The sequence below is a fragment of the Micropterus dolomieu genome, linkage group LG09, assembly GCF_021292245.1.
Source record: "Micropterus dolomieu isolate WLL.071019.BEF.003 ecotype Adirondacks linkage group LG09, ASM2129224v1, whole genome shotgun sequence".
NCBI classification, from domain to species: domain Eukaryota; kingdom Metazoa; phylum Chordata; class Actinopteri; order Centrarchiformes; family Centrarchidae; genus Micropterus; species Micropterus dolomieu.
The window spans coordinates 7,835,818-7,841,652 of record NC_060158.1 but is presented as its reverse complement, the minus strand read 5'-3'; the positions used below and the strand labels follow the sequence as shown (position 1 = coordinate 7,841,652).

General features: G+C 40.6%; 1 protein-coding gene and 1 non-coding gene across 2 annotated transcripts in view; both read right to left on the bottom strand.

Moving 5' to 3' along the window:
- pleca (plectin a) overlaps nt 1-5,835 on the bottom strand; it is a 117,537-nt gene that overhangs the window by 81,524 nt on the left and 30,178 nt on the right. The window lies entirely within an intron of this gene.
- trnam-cau lies at nt 324-396 on the bottom strand. The gene has a single exon. It is a non-coding gene; the product is annotated as a tRNA-Met (tRNA).

Genomic DNA, 5,835 nt, shown 5'->3' with positions numbered 1-5,835 from the left:
CACAGCAATAGATGTCGACCCATATGTGTTTTTCAATGGCCAATGCCGATATTTAGAGAGCAGGCTGGCCTCACAGCGCAGAGCACAATCTACATGTTATCTTAGCCACTACAGTGTGGTTTTAGATGGACTTTTTTAGTTATTAGTGAAATAGAAAAGTACAATGGAGAGCGTGAAACAGAGGAGCAGGAATTCTTCAATTTGGGCCATTATGTTCTTGATAGAATGATTTCAATCTTGATGAAAACCCAATGGAACTCTACTTTTGGCGCTACGTACAACCATCATCTATCCTGTCATGTTGTCCTCTGACCTTAAAAACCTGCCCCGTGTGAGGCTCGAACTCACGACCTTCAGATTATGAGACTGACGCGCTGCCTACTGCGCCAATGAGGCCCAAAAATGAGATATTTTTGATTCAGATGAACTGTCACAGTTGCAACTGTTGATTAACTTAGTTTTTGGAAATGTCTGCCGACTGTGCTAAAGAGGCTGCTGTAGGTTGTCTCACATATTAAAGGTGAGCAATAACAACAACAAAACAATAGTCCTGCTCATATAAACATTTGCAACTATAATTATATTTGTATTCAAATGCACTAATGCATGCCAATTGATTTAAATTTGTTCATTACTGCAGATCTTTTATGTTAATATGGGATTCTATGACAAGGTTTCAGGATCAGTAAGTGTTCAATCCTAGCTACTTTGATATCAACACCATAACTGTGATGATCCGCATTGCTTCTGACAAAGCCAAGCTGAATGCAATGAAGATATAATGTAAAGATAAGAAGAAAATGAGACTTTTTCCCTCTGAATTCTAGCTTTACTTTTGGAAACTTTTAAGTCAAAACAGGGTGAGAACAGAGTTGAAAGGAATATGAGGAAAGCCAGCTCAACTACAGGTGAAATCCATGAGTCACAGAACCACACAATCAGAGAGCGTTGTCTAAATCTCAGCGCATCCTGGAAAGCACAGATCATCCATGTCACAATGTACTGAGTCAGCACAGGCGTTTTGGTAATAGGCTTATGCTTTCTAAAATAGAGAAAGGCAAAGTAAATCCATCCTTTGTACCCAGCCTGATGAATGTGTGGATTTCTCACAATAGATTAATGTCTGTTTAGTGTACATTTTTCTCTTCTCCTTTATTAACCACTGATTCAGAAAAGGTGTTAGTTCATTGCATTTAACCCATCTTAGTTAGGAGCAGTGGGCAGCTATTGTGCAGCCTTCGCCAGTGGTCCATGCCGGCAACCTTCCGGTCTCCAAGTCCACAGACTGAGCTAATGCCATCAAAGACATGGATGATTGCGCAGACAAAGTACCTTGTGATGCGACTTCTATCAATATCACATGATTTGATTAATTACACAGCTCTATAGGACAGATGAACATGTGCGTCCCATGCTTCAGGGTGACAGATATACACTGGTTCTGCTCAAGGTTTGTCTTCCTCCTAATTAAGTGTTAAGTGGCCAGACTACTTAAAAGCAAAGTTTTTTAAAAGCATCTATTGCAATGCAGTGAACATGATTATAAAGGTCTCAGTGCTGCATGTCTGAAATATTCAACTGGTCCAAAGAGCAGAGCTTTGACAGCTGCTTTTGATTATAAAAGATAAATAGCTGAAATATTTCACATTGCCTGCAAACCGAGCACAGACACTAAATCATGATAACAGAATTTAGAAATGCCCTGAAACAAAACAAGGCTCCTTTTGTGAGGTAAATCCAAAACATGAAACATGCATTACACTCAATTACTGGGGACAAATGAGGATATCTGTCTTAAAATCCCTCAGATGCAAATGTGAAATCATTTGGCCCAAATGAAGATGGGCATAAGCAGATACATAGATGTTCAAAAGGCAAAACTCTGCTCTGTTTTTTCAACTTTCAACTACGCGAGCCATCTGGTAAAAGGAAAACTTATTTTCTCTTCTGACAGAGAGCTGCTGAATTCAACAGCCTGTCTCTGACCTTGCACTCTCTCACACCCTGATCCTTCATCTTGAGCCCAGCTTCCAAATCATTACGTCAAGTGTGTGAGAACTTGTACCAATGCAGAACCCATGTATGGCATATTGCATTACACTGTTGACATATTTACAGCCATGGGCTTGCTACAGCCTTGTGCTGTAGTCAAGAATGTAGTAGTAGTAGTAGCAGTAATGACCCTTTTTCCAATCAATATACAATCAATGAATGCTTGTCAGGCTGAAGTTTTGGCCAGCTACAGCAGCAGTGGAGAGGTAAACATAGAGATACAGTAAATGTGGGTGAGCAATGGGGGGAGATCAAAGGGAGATAAACCCCCAAATGATGACAACAGACCCTCAGATTTAAGTATTAAGTTTGGAATAGATTTACGAATATTTACTGGAATAGGGAACTAAAAAAAAGCTGCCCTCTGTATCACTGCCTTTAAAGCACAAGAACTGACCCTTCACTAAGCCACGCCCCCCTTAGTTATTGTTGCTAAGTCTGACAAACTGTCAGACTTAGCAACAATGCTTTTATCACGGCGCTGCCACTGTCTATAACTGCACTCCCTGGAGAAATATAGAAAGATCTCAGAAAGAAGCCGACAGTTTTGCAGTTGCATTGTGCATTTGAACATGCACAATGCAACTGCAAACATTTGTCAGGCTGTCAAACAGACTTAAACTGACGTGAAAAAAATAATGATAGAAGCTAATGCCAACCAATCACAGAGTAAAAGTAAACAAACACATTTCCTCACTATTGAGAAAGAGGACAACATTATAAAGGATCACACTGTTCCTGTACAGCTGGGTAGGTCCTTATTCACTATCATAATCATTAAAGAGCAGAACAATAGCGCTATATAACGTAACATTCAGTAGTGAGTTAGCTAACATTAGCTAACTAACACTACATCAGGAACACTCGACAGCCTACATTCTGTATTTGTTGTAGGTTTTGAAAAGGGAATAAATCGTACTTCTCCTTTCAACCTCTCTGGGTAGCAACTGTAATTATAACAAGTGCCGCAGGAACAGCGTTTGACCATATCATGTAAAAATACAAAAAGAAAGCTAGAAAACGGCTCCTTTTGCATAGGAGTCAATGGAGCGCAGCCACAAAAGTGTCGGACTTTACTGCGCTGTGATTGCTCAGCTGCGTATTCGGAGCGTGGCTTAGCAAAGGGTCAATTACACAACAAAATCTCCCAATGCACAGAGCTCCATCCTGTTTAATCAAATATTTCACTTTGTTGTGACTCACAGAGGAGTGATTTTTCCCCAAATAGAGGCTCTAATGCTTTTCTAATAATGGTCACAACATCAAACCTAGCCATCTTGAGCTTAAAGCATTTTATTTGACCTAGCAGCCTCAGCTCTGCAGAGGAGGAAAGTGGAAAGGGCTTCACACCAAAGATATGAAGCCTCTAGTGATGACAGGCAGTGAACATTAGGCACCAGCTGGCAGGCCACACCTGAATCAAAATACTCTAGAATGACAAATAGCACACTACAGTGTCCTCAAAAACACATTTGTTTAAAACGTGCATGACGATTAATGACAGAAAACCCATCTGCACATTTTTAAAATGTTAACGCACACTTTTGCCAAGTGAAGGGATAAATTAGTATTTCACTGGACCAATGCAGCTAAACAGATGCATGCTTACCTCAGTCTATAAATTTTTAAAAAGGGGAAGAGATAAATATAGGTTCCGAATACAGACACTGATGCCAATAATCAGATAGGAAGTGTTAGATATCTGATCCATCTGCAAATAATTACTTTTTATTGCACTGTCTCTATTAGACTCTGCGAAATCCAATTTTTGTGCCAATTGTGTTCATAGAATTGGTTTCAAAAATATAATATTTCCAAAATCCCACACAACAAATGCAACTGATCATAATACAAAAATGGCCTTTCGTGGGATAGTAAGCCACCTTACTCCACACCCAGATAAGTTGATGCTTCTTTTTGCATGCATCTGTTCAGTACTACGGTGTCAAAACTCTGAAACCCAGCCAACGTCTCACTTAATCAGAGGTGGAAGACCTGATACAGCCCCTCCACCCCTCTCTGGGATGTGGGTCTTCCCACCATGGAGTTCAGCCATTAGAAGTTGGAGCTGGACCAGTACACTCTGTGGTGAGGGGTGGGGTTGGGTGTCCTGGGTCAGCTAAATCCTTCCAAACCAATCTCAAGCATACCGTACACCACCAGAGGAGGAGGTGATACTGTGGGTGTCATCTACATTCATTAAAATGATATCAAATTCCAAGTGCAGTTGGGGAGTCAGTGGTCTGCAGCTAAAAATAATCTGCTTAATATTGCCACTCCATGGAGAAAATTCAACAGTTAATGAAAGCAAATAATACACAACAAGGTGTCCTGATGTACAAACAATTAGTGATAACCACCAGAGACTGTATAAAAGAAGTGGACGTAGCCACTGTGACATCACCATCTTTGTCTTTTGGAACTGCCAACTTGTCAATCACAAAGTAGCCACACCCTAAAGCAGTGTGGTGTGCGTACCCCTGGGGGTGCGTGAGCTGCCTCTAGGGGGTGCGCAACAGGAAAAATGTTATGATGGTGTAGTAGTGTAATAACTGTTTTTTTGTGTATATGTCTTATGACATATAAACCGTTGTAAATTTAATTTAAAATTAAAAACGTTATTATTAATAGTTAGCTGACTGGATATGGCAACTCACACACCTCTTTCCCTCTCCCTCTCTCTCTCTTTCAGGCTGAGCCATCTGCGCTGTACTTACAAATCCTCATATGGATCCTCTTTTTGTCCATGTTATCTGTTTGTGAGGCCATAACATGGTGCGATTTGTAGAAAAACAGAGGGGGGTATGTTTTGAAACGTAATTTTTTTTGGCATGAAAATACCCCCCCACCTCCCTCCGCACGGTTCGGCACGCAGGTGAACTGTGGATTGATTGCAAAGTGTAACAATCACAGTATGAGAAAAGGTTTTACTGCCACTGTTACTTTTTAAAGTAAAGTAAATATAACGTTACATCGTGATGCAGAGTTGCAGTGAAAAGAAGACGCAGTGAATGGGTAAGGGGAGAGCAACTGATTTAAAAGCCTTTCAAGAGTGTCACTGAGTGAAATTTGGTAGCTGTGACTTTGGCCATGGTCACGCTGGTGTAACAGGGACACTGCGCTGCTTGTCATCATAGAAACAGATCATCAGATTTTGATGTTTATAGCACCTTCAGTAATATCGGCTCGTACGCTTACAAACAACTGTAATTGCCAGCAATGTTGGCTTTGCAGCCATGTTACAGGTTTGTTGACACGTGTGTAGTCCTTTCACAAAGTGGGAGACATCATTGCTGACAAATTCCTAATACTTCAACACGAAAATGAACTATATGATGTGAACATTGACATAAAAACACGCAGAAGGTGTGGGAAAAAAAGAGCAACTTGCAGACTAACATGGTTTGTGATTGTATCTTCTCTGAGGCACTTTCAGACAGAAGAAAGAGAGCGCTTAACAAGATGACGCCAACACTGGAGGAATTCACAGAATGTGTCAAAATGAAAAATATATTCTGAGGTTCGCTATCCATCAGATCTACAACTGTGAAAGAGTTACAAACAGTTTATTACCAAAGAACAACAAATCCAGTTTGTAGGGCTGTCCCCAACTAAGGATTTACATAGTCGAATCAGAATCGTGAAGTCCTGCTTATAGTCAACTGATAGTCGAATCATGTGTGTTTTTGTGCATGGCGATTGCGAGTGGGGGGGGGGGGGGGTACGCAAAGTAGCACTTGTTTAATCTTGGGAAAATTTTCAACTAAATGGAGGCTTTTTGAA